This window comes from Etheostoma spectabile, chromosome 5 (assembly GCF_008692095.1).
Source record: "Etheostoma spectabile isolate EspeVRDwgs_2016 chromosome 5, UIUC_Espe_1.0, whole genome shotgun sequence".
Lineage (NCBI taxonomy): Eukaryota > Metazoa > Chordata > Actinopteri > Perciformes > Percidae > Etheostoma > Etheostoma spectabile.
In genome coordinates this window covers 17,698,138-17,712,501 of record NC_045737.1, presented here as the reverse complement: position 1 = coordinate 17,712,501, position 14,364 = coordinate 17,698,138, and positions in this window count along the sequence as shown.

Here is a 14,364-nt window from a genome sequence, read left to right as displayed (position 1 = left end):
GAGGCATTTTATCTTATAGAGATAACGTCACTCATGTGTTTAACATCAACAATTTATCTCATTCTGCAGTAGGATTTCTGAGTGAGTTGAAAAATGAATGCATAGAGGATTGCAATAGTTACCATTGTACTTTTTGATAGTTTTGATCGTTGTGCTAACTCTTGACAGTGTCAGTCCTGGATCTTATAGCCATGTCGTGTAGCTTTGTGATCAATTCGGTTAAGAATTCTCCTTGAAACAAATCTGTTTAAGTGAATAGGTTTCTCAGCATTACATCATGGATCAGATTTTATACAGAGAGAAACATGTCAAATTTCCTCAGTAAATCACTGTGTTCATTCTGTAGGCAGTTAATACAGCTCATGCATTTTCCAATTACACTTCAGTGTCAGGCTGCTGAATTGTAAATGCATAGTTAGCCGTCATCCATTTTGTTTCTCGAAGGTTTAATGAAGTAATGAATCAACATAGGACTTCATTATTTCTCTGCCTACAGTAAATCCAGAAAGAACTACATACTGTGAGCTCATGGCAAAGGTTAAAGTATTGAAGCTCAGACTGCTGGTGAATTTGTTCCATAACAATTCCTATGGGCTATATGGATATGTGATATTATTGAAAACAAATCAACATGACAAAAATATTTTTTAGACATTGATTAAACCTAGTTGGCAAACCTGAAATAGATTGCTGGACAAATAAAAGTATGAACTGTAATAGGTGTACAACAACTACTTAGAAATAGACCTTTCAATAAATTTTAGTTAACGCTTTCAATTTTTAATATTAACAAGTTTGTCATTGAAAGAGTCAGTGTAGCTCGATGTGCAACATCTCTTTGTGTTCCAGTAGTAGGTTTGTTGCAAAGAGCTCCTTGTGGATTAGGCTTGCAGTCTCTTTGGGCAACTTAAGGCACACATTAAATATTGAGTGTGGTAACCAGATGTGGAGCACAAGAAATGCATAAATGTGCTTCCATGCATGATATATTGACAAAAAACAAACATAAAAGCAACATATATAATATGTACGATGGCAAAAAGGCAGCTGCTGTGCTTTAAACATTGTTAGACATGTGCTAGTTTTCACATACAACTACATTTTCCTAAAAAGATACTCATCGTAAAGTGTCCCATATTCGGAAATTCACATTATTACATTAGAGCTTAGTGTGGACGTAGTCCACCTCATATACTGAAAAGGCAGAGGTTGCTGCATTATTTATGACGGTGTAAATTCTTAATATATAAGTCTCAGCGCTTGATTCAGAAAGCAGGGATCTTTCCTGAGAATGAGGCCGTGTTGCAGTATCGATCCAAATGTTGGATAACTACAAGCAATTTGTGTAATGAATAACTTCTCCTGCCACAATCTATAAGTACTATAATCACAACTCCATTCACTGACATGCCATTTTCCTCCATCAACTGAACACACTGAATGCACTGATACACTAACCCCTTGCGCACCTTTGAGATTTCTTGGCATTTGTCGAGCTTTGACCCTGCCTCGTCTCAGCAAATGTACAATCAATTTCACCTTCTTGTCTCCTGTTTCTGATCCCCCAACTACCATAGTTCCTTGCTCGATAAAGTTTGGGTTCGGTACACTCACTGTGCTCGATGGTTTTTGCCCTATCAGGTGCACTGGGGCTCAAATGTCGGCACTGTCAGGCAGCTTGTCTCAGTGCAAGAAGATGAATACCAGACAGTTACTCCTTCTCTTCATTTTGTCTTACTATCCTTCACCTTGTCTCACATTTGCTGCCTTACCTTTATGCTGTGCTCTGAAATTAATGGAAATCACAGCTATTCGACACAAGTTAATTTCCAAAGGCTTAATCATGCATAAAAGGCCCTATTACGTTATTTTTATACTCATTATCAGTTCAATACAAAGGCATCTAAGAGGCCTTATCCCTTTTACGATTAATCAAAAGCACTTGAGGAAGAAAGCTTTACATCAGATACCTTTGAACAAATGTGTCCAATTTCCCACAGATTATAGCTAGTAATTGTGGATGACTACACTGGAATATCTTCCCTTTTTAAGGTGCTGCCACAATGTATTTTCCATATACTTCACTGCTTATAGGTTGTTCGCTCCAGCTGTGATAAAGGCATCAGAGGGGGGGAAGTTAAGATCTAGGAAATCATACTGTACCATCTCAATAATGTGGCCTGGTCAATCATTGCCAAGCTGCCACGTTGTAAAATGCCTCATTAATGGCTTAATGAATCACAATAAAAAAGGTGTTGCCATCTCTGCCGCTTGGCTATAGCTATTCACGTGCATGTAACTGTTATTGATCTGGCCTGTACGTCTTGATATATTGTCTCAATCTAATTGCACTCAGTGAACGTTTTTATGGGTGTTTGCAGGGAAGGACATTAATATCGGGTTGCTCGAGCTCACCTCTAGTCATGTGATTTTGTCATCAGGTTTACTTGGACAAAACTGCACTTCTGTTATTACAAATAATCACTGGTTAGGGAGGAAGATAGAAAAAATTAAAGGGCACTGTATGTTTAATTAATAAATCCTTCAACAATCACTCTGTGGCTGCAAAGACAACAGCTTTAGAGTATAAGATGAGACAATTTATGATTTCACACTAATAGTTGGAGACAAAATCACTGTTATTAATAAGCATGATATAACTTCTCGGTTGATGAGATGAAAGGGGTCATTTACTATTTATTTCTTTTAGTTTGCCTCATGTGAGTTTGCTGTAATGTAAAAAGATCAATACTTCATCACACAGGCAAAATACCAAGGAATTTGATGTTACAATGTCCTGTATGAAACAGTCTCCTAGTGCAAACAGCCAGGGCAAAATACAATTCCTAAAGAGGTATTGCTAAATGTTACCTTCCCAAAGTCATCCATGGAATAACAATATAATTTTTTCAGGGCCACAAAGAAGATATCGAATACTTTTGGGCAAAATGACCTGCTTCAGTCCTACAGCCATTTCACCTCTGTCAGACAGGCTCAGGTAACATCAATTGTAGACAATAATGACTTGATAACTGATAACAGTTGTTGAACTGCCAGTATTATGAATGTATTCAATTGTATTTTAAAATACAAAGCCCCGTACAAAATCCAGGTATCCATAAACTCCTTAGTGTATGTGACTTTTGCAGCAGTAGTTAAATGTGTAATACTAGGTACTTATCTAAATTGCCCTGTATGTGACTATGACTTTGATTATGTCCACATACTAAGAATGTAAAGAATATTTATGTGCCATGGTCTGAGGTATAAAGTAGCGAGTTATTAGATTTTTTTTTTAAATTAGCCACTAGAATATAATAGACAATTTACCCTTTTCAGTGCTTTGTAATTATTCCGGAGGGATTCATCTTTTATGCATCAATTTTAAAGCCCCTTTTTGCTCATCCTTTCTCACTGTCAACCAAAGAAAGGCACAACTGACGTATTGATGCACTAAGTGAAGTAAAATGAATGATTCATCAAGTTATTACATTCAGGGAATTATGTTATAGGCCCCTAAACATTTATAGATTTTTTTTTCAAGAGTTTTCCACCATTCTTTTTCGTTCTAACTTTTACATAGACAGAAAAATCCAAAGACGGAAATGTGAGCTAGACCTTAATTTCAAATATGCTCATTGGTCACAAAATGGTAACACTTTACGACGAGGTACAGGTTTAATTACAAATACAATTCTTCTGGGAGCCTGGGTAGCTCACCCAGTAGAATGCGTGCATATACAGAAGTGTACTCCTTGATGCAGCGGCTGTGGGTTTGACTCCGCCCATGGCCCTTTGCTGCATGTCATTCTCTCTCCCCTTTGACGTCTTAAGCTGTCCTTTATAACCAAAGGCCTAAATAAATACCCAAAAAATAATCTTAAAAAAAAATAATACAATTATTTTCACAACACAGATGTGTGGTAGCAAGCATAAATGCAATGTGTAGGGCTGGAAAAATTTAACAATTTTGTCCCTAGCAGCCAATAATGTTTGATTGATTTTCATATAAATGCAGGATCCATGTGATCCATAGCCCTCCTAATTGAATCCATTGGATTGTAATTATTTAGTGTTGTTCCCTTTAAACCTTATTTTCTTTGGTTGTGTCTAGGGCATTGCAAACATCCTAACTTTTCAAATACCAATTCTGCACCTTTATGTCAGTACAAACACACACACACACACACAGACACACACACACACACGCAATAACAACGTTTAACAGGTTTCAATAACATCTGATACTGACATCTTAACATTGATTTTGCCGTCTTTTTTCTAGAGTGACCAGGCAGGTCACCAAGACAGAATGTCAGGATCATGGATGGTTACATCACTGTTCTAAATAGAAAAGACACACACAAACACACACTGAAAAGCTGTGCTAAATCCCCCGAAGAGATAAAGAGCCATTGGGGAATTTTACGCTTGCGCACACAAAAACCTGCTTTCCTGATATTTTTTTTATATTTACATCATGTCGAAATTAAGATGCATTAATTTTTTGAACTAATAAGACAAGGCATCACAGTGACATATTTTGCATTGTATTGGGTGTTCTGAGGCCAGTTTTGTAACCTTTTTGGTCATTGTTTTACACTCATGCTCGAATTATTGTGTTGAGCAACAGCAATTATTGTCTTGTGGCAAAGTACTGTATTAAGTCATGTGTGCATGTACAGTACGTACTGCCTGCTAGTGCCGTTTGTATAGTGATATTAATTGTGTTTTTTTCTAGTATCAGGACTCAAAACAAGTGCATTTAATAGGCCCGGAACGCAGACTAAATTTACAGTGACCAGACACATGGAAGTGTGGAACATTTAGAAAGTTACTGTATGCCCTTATGATATAACAAACAATGAAAACTCCCGCTACAGCTGCATTCAGCTGCATTTATCTGGTTGGTTGCCAATAAACCACTGAATCATTCAGCAATCAGGCTTTGCTACAGGAATTTGGTAAAAGAAAATCACACCATGAATGGGTTTCCTCCAGTACTGTACATTCAGGCATGGTAGGAGGATGTACAGTACATTTAAAATAGATCACAACATCATACCCAATTTCAAGCATCCTCTTTCCTTATCTCTGCTCATCTCTTGTTCCTCCAGGGATGAGTAGGAGGCTGCCTCTGCCCTACACTCAGCCAACACATAATGTACTCTTCTTAATGTTGTTCCATCATTTCATAACACGTTGAAAGTGGAAGATGATAGATACTGACCAGCTAATGTTAGAAACTGGATACGCGGTTCATGTTGCATCCTTAGCGAGGCATCTCTCCGTGTCCTGTAGAAACTTAAGTCACAGACAACTTTAGCTCTGTGTTGCTGTAGCAATACAACATCCTTTTGCTTTGTGCCTTGTGTTTTAGGCAGTTTACAAAGCCATACTGTTATATGACAACAGATGGATGGTAAGATCCAATGAGCTTTATAAAAAATGTCTTGTAAAGGTGCTCTAAGCGATGTTGAGTGGTGTCACTTCTTGTTGTCGTTCGAAGTATTGTCAAACAGAACAGAGGTTAGCTCGCCCCTCCCCTCCTATATGTTGTTTCCACCAAGGTTAGCCCTGACTCTAGCTAATTATATCCTTGTGTTGGTAGTAAGGCGAATATGAACGTCCAGTTAGAAAAAAACAACTGGCTTTACCCATCTGTCCAGCAAAAACAGAGCCCCCTGATGTCATTGTCTAGGACAGCTCTCCTAAGCACCAAGGGGGTCAGCCTCTCTTCTCTAAGCGTTTTAAGTTTGAAACCCTCATTGGTAATGTGGGGTACACACCATGAGAATCAAGCCGATTTTGGTCCCAATTCCCCCCTCCTGACTATGGTTAGCAAAGACCCTATTTTTCGATGGTTCTAAAGAATTTTGTCATGTGAGGTACTGTGTGCTAAGAGTGTTTTTTAACATCCCCTGATCTGCTCCAAAGTCAATCCGGGCTGCACTGATTTCAAATCACAAATATTAAACATGTTCAATGTTTACAATCTGATATCCTGTTGCATGTAGGGAACGCTGAGGACAGCCAAGCATGCAGTCTAGTCTTGTTGTACCCAGCTCATGAGTCTGTGGTAGAGCGCTGCTCATACTGCTGCTCAGAGGAAGAAAGAAGGTGGTGGAGAGGGGGTGCGCTAACAGTGCAACAGCAACACTGCAAACTTGGTATTTGTTAGCTCCACGTTTGGCTCCCACTCAACATAGCGACCGGGTGTCCAGGAAAAACTGGTGCTCATCGTTGCTATGCTGGTATGCTCTTAAGTAACGTTTGATCGAGCAAGATTTCCAGTTATGAGATTTTGGAGTCTTGCGGACCGGTTGTTTGTTAACGTTAATGTAATTTGTGAGTGTGTAATCTGTAAGTGTTTTGTTCCAACCACAGAATATAGGAACAAAACTGTTAAATCTATCATTACATGTTGTTATGTGTGCGGGTGTTCTCACATTTTTAACATCTGTTAAGATTTAAAAAACCTTTTAGTGTGGGCCAGGCATTAGGTAGATGTACATATCTTTCAGAAACAGTTCCACCTTGCTGTCGGTCCAAGCAAATAAATCCCTGGTCTTACTTAGTATTAAGTAACTATATACTAAGTATTTTCTCTATTTTATACATCCCTTATAGGCCTGTCTATCTGAGAGTAACATTGACATTATCATGTGATATGAGCTGTTCAACACTTGTTGGAGACTGTTTAAAAATGAAAACATAATATCAGCCACTAACACTAACTAGCCACTAACAAGGTGTTGAAGCTGTTTTTTTAGTCATTTAAATGTGCACATGTTGAATCCTGATTATTTGGCCACACTGCTTGAAGATCGTGCATCACCTCAGAGGAGCACACAGGGGACATAATGCCAGTCTGACCACCTTAGATCAAAACTTTGAAGGATGATAGATTAAAGCCAGCTGCGAATACTTTACATCTGATTATTTTAAAAATGAAAACAAACTCAGAGTATTTCTTGATTCATGCTTGTGCTCCGTCGTTTCCTGTTCAAATCAACTTTGGTTTTGAATAGATTTTTAAGGAATCACGCTCAGCTTCCTGGTTTTGAATATTCTGACAAAACTTTCATAAAAGTCCCAAATGTTTTCATGCTGAGCTGAATAAAACAGCACTTTTCAGAATACTTTTCTTTTGTCACATCTCTTGAGTGTTTTGGGGGGGATGATGCCTATGTGTCTGGTTGTCAGATGTTTGTCATTCTTTTACAGGGAGTGCTGAAAATGTGGCAACATGACTTTTCAATCCCTTGGAGCATATTGTAGAAATCCAAACGACAATTATTTTCTTTTAAACCGTCAGAATAGCACAAAGGGAAATGAAACATATCATCTCAAAGATTTATTCATTCACATAGTACATAGCATGATGATGCACCCCATAAAAAAAGGCCTAATGATTACAGTAATTGATATTAACTTTCTTCACCAAGACACATCTAAATGTATCATTGATACAGCAGATTTGAAGTCACCTGTTTGCAAAATGGTATGTTAATGGTAAAAACTGCTGATTGGTCAGTTTTCTGGCATGAACATCACGCCAAGGAATACTAACCTGAATTATCAATATGAAAATGAATTCTCATGATTTCATGCAAGACGTCATGACTTGGACACCAAGACAACACCACTTGGTTACATAACCACACAGTATTGATCACAAATTTCCAAGATACCGTCTGCAAGTGTGTCTATGTCGTTTGCGCTGGTTTTGACAACAGTTTCACATGCATTCATATATTTTACACTTATTTTATGTTCACTTTGGTGGTGCAGAGGCAGATGTTCTTATCTGTGTAGTTCTTAGGTCTGTTCGCAATACACATGTGGCTACAACATGAACACATGATTTAAGAAACTTCTGCTTGTTTTCAGCCCAAAAGTGGATCAGCTGCCGGGTGTCCTCAGGCGTCCCTGTGTGATACAAGACGGTATAAATATATTAAGCATGTATTGATGTCTCCAGAGCAAGTAGTATTGTGCACTGATATCAAATGAAATGCTCTGCTAATGGTTAAAACTGTAGACATGCATGGAGTCCATTCAAAGCAGAGAAATGCGAGACTGTGCAAATCAGCAATGTAACATTGATGTTAGCGGTTAGCGATCATTGTTAGTATAGAAAGCTGAAAAAAGTTTCTTTTAAGAATATGGTTGGAAGTATATTTGTACAGGACTGTATAGAGCACAAAACAAGACTGTCATAGTTTTTAAATAAATTATTTAAGCTTACTATCAATACTTATTACTTACATTTATAGGTCTCTCTGGTCAATCTGGCAGCCTGTTGTTGCCTGTTGCGCAAAGTATACGGATACCCCTCGGTTTAAGTAAGCTCGCGTCCTCCCTTGATTTTTTCTTTAGCTGTCTATGGTTTTTGAGGCCCTTACACCCCTACCCCTCGATCAAATGAGTATTGGGACAGCCCTTAGTCTTGTGTGATTGCGCAAAACCTAGGGGAAGGGATATGGGTAGGGGTAAGACAGAGAAATGAAATTCAGCCTAATAGTATCTCATACATGACTTAATGCATGAACAATGCATTCATCAATTGAGGAATTTGAATCATCATGATTTTTGATTAATTACTACTGTTCATGTCTTTTTCAAAAAACTGACCAGTCACAGCAGTGTACAAATATTATGAAGAATTGTAGTGTTGTAATCATGGTTAACTAAACATCACTTCATCATGTCTGTGGCTTCTCAAAAGAAGTGCTGATCTGGTCCATATTTAAGATTGATAAATAAGATATGATTAATGGTGGCATAACACTAAATTTATCATGAATTAAAGAAGTAAAGGAGTGAGTTGGCAAAATAATACTGGGGTCACTCTATATTGACACAAAATACAGTATACTGCAGATACATTTTTATAATTGCTTTGTTCACAATAACATAAAGCACTTAAACAGAAATGCCTGAGAACAATGCTCACCCAAGTTGGATATTTATTTATTTATATTAATGATTTGTGTCTTTCATGATTTGTGATTTGTGAAGTGTCTGAACACCAGAATCTTTTTTATTTGAGGGGTCACCAAGATAATTGCTGCATAGGCCACCATTAAACATTTCTTATTTTCAGTGTTAAAGATGGACCAGGTCAGCACTTTATTTGCAGGGCCATAAACATGATGAAGTAATGGAGAAGTCATGTTTAGTTAGTCATGATTACAACACTACACTTCAGTTTCTTCAGCCTGTCACTTTAAACTACAGATTTACCAACGAAGAAGACATGAACATCATTAATGAATCAGAAATCATAATGATTGCATTACCTTAATTATTAATTAATGTATTGTTCCTGCATTAAGTGCATGCATGAGATACTAGTAATCCTTGTACATTACTGATAGTTCATGAAGTTCTACAATAATAAATTCATGTTTTTTCATGCATTAAGTCATGCATGGATTCATGATAATTGATGTACTGTTATTATATTGTTACTCAATGATTTTCACATTATACATTTTGACATGTCACAAGAAAGAAAAAAAACAAAGTAAAATACAGTTGAATTCCATTTAGCTGGTTCAGTTTCAGGGTCCTGGTAATGTGCATGCTGGCTTCACTTTCACACCGTCATGGCTTACTGAAACACTCGAATAGAACAGGGCCATTGTTAATCTTGTTAGTGACACCTGTGCTTTTCCTACCATGACAAGTCAACATGTTCCATGTATGAGACTGTACACACTGTAACTATTCAAGGGTTTCACAGTTGAAATTTTAAACGAAGACACAGCCATGGTTAGAAAAAGAAAATCCCATGACTTTTAGACAGACAAAGTCAAAGAAGGTTATATTGTCTAAAAAGGCCAGCATTTAGCCCTTTGGCCAAAGGGTAGGGTAGACTGTATATGAAATATTAGACAAGTTTTTTTTTTAAATCTGTGGATTAGGCCATAGACAATATTGCAAAACAATGAGCAAGACCTGCTTTATTAGATTTTGCATCAATGTCATGCTGGCATTTAATTTAGCTTACATGTCAAACCAAAACATTCATCTTAACATTTTCTTGATTTTAATTTGAGAAAATGTACTATGACATGTTATGTTTTAATATTGCAACATAAAATTATCTAAATAGGGAATTTGTTCAATGGTTGGCATTCTGATTTTTAGCATATTTTAACCTACACACTTATCACCAAAAGAAATGCGGTGGTGAAATCACGCTATGGGGGATGCTTTTCTGCAGAAGGCCCTGGAAGAAATGAAAGGATATTGGAAAACGAATGGAGCAAAATACAGAAACATTCTTTATGATAGTTTTGAACAGTTTTGTAAAGAATGATGAGGCCAAAGGTGTTTCAAAAGGTAGATAATGCTGAAGCAATACCGTAAATGTTTTGGTTTAAAATTATACTTACTTAATTTAGATCACTTTGTTTTCACTTTAACATTTCCTTCAATATATTCAGACTTTCATTCAACACATTCAAACTTCAAGGCATGACTGGGGTATCTGGCAGGTTCAGGCATTCATCCCAGGACGGGCCTGGATATCCATTTAAATGCAACATGTCTTCCAGTGCAGATCAAATTAATGCCAATAGCTTGGTCATTTCATCCCTTAGTCAATGACTCATGTGACATCAAGATGTGAATGATTACCAGGGGTGAACAATTCTGGGACCCCCTCCAACTGATGGAAGCCCCCTAAATCAGTTGTGAAACATCTTTGAGACCAAACAGCAGCTCACGATGACACACTTCCTAAAGAACGCAGAGGGCTGTTTGTCAGTGTCTGATTTGTGGATGCTCAAAATAGTTTGGTTTTCAAACGCCTGCTAATTGTGATCACATAATCTCTACATGTTAACATACATGGTTAGAAATCACATGTTTAGCAAACTCCCTGCACAATGGTTTTAAAAAAACTATTCTGAAAACCTTAACCCTGGTGCAAAAATATCTTCTTCCGATTAAAAAAAAAAGGGGAGTATATTGCTGGGTATAAGACCACACCATTGCCAGCTCAATTTACAGCCCATAATACTTGGTAGTTTAAAAAGGCAACCAGCGATCAGCATTGACCAATCAAAAGAAGCCATATGAGATGAAGCATGTCTTTGATTAGTCACGCTTTGCCAGACCCTCCTCCAAAGCACACACGCATTTGGGGATGGGAGGAAATCGTGCTCTGATTTATTAGCATTGCTTTAAACCAATCACAATCATTTTGGGCAGTGCTAATCACAGGAAAAAAAGCTGTTGTGCCACTGCCAAATAACCTCGGAAGGAACTCTTTTTTGGTGATGTGTGTTTAAAAGTTGTTTTAGTCATGCAATAGAAAACTCAGATTGGACGAAAAGTCTAGCTAGCTGTCTGGATTTACCTTGCAGAGATCTGAGAAAAGTTAAATCCGGTGGATGTTTTGTCGGCAATGGAGCAATCCTGGAAGTGGAACGCCAAGGATATAGACTAGTATTAGATTAACTCATCATATCGGTATGACCACCAAGGCCTACAACAATGTATTAGCTGATAAAACTGAATTGGTTGGTTTTTGCATGACTTTTTCACCTTTTCCCCCATTAGGAAATAAATAGTTTGTTCTGAACATGTCTATTTTTTTTTTTGTACCATACTTAGACATATCTTTTCTAGAAAATGTTGTATAAAGCCTTCTCCACCAGCACCATGAAGTCATTCTTAGATATGTTTAAATTAAAAAAAAGCTAATTCAGTTGTTTTTATGAACTGCCAGATATCTGATTACCTGAATGACTTTTTGTCTCCTTATAGGAAAAAGGAACACAATTTATGGGCCTGGAAATCAAATGACCTAAAGCATGTTAAACACTCCATAGAGCTGTAGGGGATTTGCAGTGTTGGGTGATTCTTCTGTGTTGGTTCATTATTGTTTGTGACCCTTTTCACATGTTCATATACATTACATTTTAACATGAGCTTCTTGTAATTTAGATACAATTTTGATCTTAAAATTACATGACATTTGAAGTGACATGACTTCAGTCAGTATTTCAGTGCCTTGCCACTCAGTTGCATTGCCTCACTTTGCATCAACAGGGGTGCTCAATGACAAATCAAGAGAATGGAGTAAATGACTTCTCACTGGCCAACAGCAACACCTGATAGTCGATAGGCAGGAAAATAATTGCAGGAGCCAGGCTATGTATTTATACAAATCGTATACACAATCAGATTATAGAGGACACATCGCTGTTTGCAAAAATGCATTAAAAGGTTGCCATTACAATCAACATGTCGGGTCACTTTTTTTCTTTTTAACCATTACAATGTAGTGTTTTGAAAGTACAAAAATAGATCCATATAGATGTAAGGTATCTTACTTCCAAATCCACATCCCCTCATTAATAATAGCAATAATTATTGATGTGGCACAAAAGAGAAAACTGGGTCATAAAGGAAAAGACTTTGTAACACTTATCTCTGGTTAATTACAATGAAAAAAGGATTTACTTTGCAAAATAAAAGTAACTTGTGCATTGATTTTCCTTACATGAGGACAATGTGATGTGTGTAAATGTTTACATACAACTATATTTTCTCAGAGGCAACCAATTGACCGGGTTAAATTTCTTGACTGCCTCCTTTCTCTTTTGTTGGAGACCTTTTCACTTATCACTGCACTTTCCCTCCTTGTAGCACATTGGATTAAAGGCTGCTTTCCAAGTCCTTTGAGGCTTCCATTAATATAACGTCAAATTGATCCGTCAGCCGGAGGCCCTCTGAATCTGGGACACTGTTCACATCCCAAAGGCATGATTAGTGATTCAAATGCTGCACAACATCCAAGGAGCAACTGGTGGCTGCTGCTGGTTGATCTTAAAACAATTAACATTAGGGGTTCACTGGTCAGTGCATGTCAGGCCTCCAACATTTTCCTACTTTTGTTCTCAACAATCACTTTGCTACTTTGCACCTCTGAACTCAACATGACCCTGTTCAGCTGTAAATGTTGCCCTCAAAATGTATAACTCTGGAAACATCTATGAATGTTAACTCTTTCTTCCCGCTGCTATGACTGCATAGCATTTATCTTGTGTGAACGTTAGCGACAGACGAAGCGTGTTTATCATTTTGATGCGGTAACTTGACAGAGAAAGGTATTGTGGTCTAAAATGTGTGGCAGAAATGTGACACGCATCCCCCGCTAGCACCCGATATGACTGTCAGAGGTAACACAACAATGTTTGTAGGTTTGACAAAGACATGAATCAGCTGGCGCCTTTGAGTGTATCCCATGAGATTTCTCATATCCTGTGCTGCTGTGTGCATTTTCCACTGACAAAAGCCAGAGGGAGAGCGAACTTCACAGACCTGAGAGGTGATCATTGGAAACATCAAGAGTGATGGATTCAAAGACATGTCTTGGCACAGTTAAGCGCTCAGGGAGAGTCGGCTAATGATCTGTGACATATGGGCAATTTCTCTTATGGCATTGATCATTTCCTAATCAGAGTAGCGCCCCTTAAGGCTTCCGTGCTGGATGGCTTTCAACTGCCTGCAGAGATGTCAAGGGTGAATGATGCTCAGCTGCAAAAAAAAAAAAAAACTCATATTGAGCATCATGTTTTTTTATTGCAGTTTTTGACAATAAATAATTGTCAATTATACCAAGGTATATTTCAAAATCAATGCATTAAATGGCATTTTTATAAGCTGTAGGTCCTCATAATCCCCTCATTGACAATTTAGACTCAGCTAGCTGCATGCATCAGCCTTTCTCGCTTACATAAACCAAGCACATAAACACAGCTTCTTGTGGCATATCATGCGGAAATTCACATAAAATACTTTACTTACTAAACTACGGGTACAAATTATCAATTAAAAAGAGACAAAACAATTGTTTACCTCAATTATTGCAGACATTTGTCAGTCTACCTTTAATGCAAAAGATGGTGGGAACATAAATCACTGGAACAAAAAAAAATATTTCCCTTAGAAAGTGAAATGTCTCTTCAGTGATATAAAGACATGCCTCCAGGAGGAACAACACACAGCTACTGTACACCTCTCCCACACAGGAGAAACTGGAATTGATATAACATTTATGTGACTATGAATAGACATATAAAAAAGGTTTATAGCTCTAAGGAGCCCTTTGTCACTGGAGTTGCTCAATCAATATGAATCGGGCAGCTACAGTTGTGTCATTGCGTACTGTAAAATCAAAACAATTCACACCAGTGTATTTTGTTTTCTTCCTTTTAAAGGGTTATATTAGACTCAGTTAAAAGTGCTTAAAACTCATAAAAACTGCAAGTTCACATTTGCAAATTGTTAGTGTTAATTTGAAAGAATAACAACAAGGACAGCATTCCTTTGACACAATTT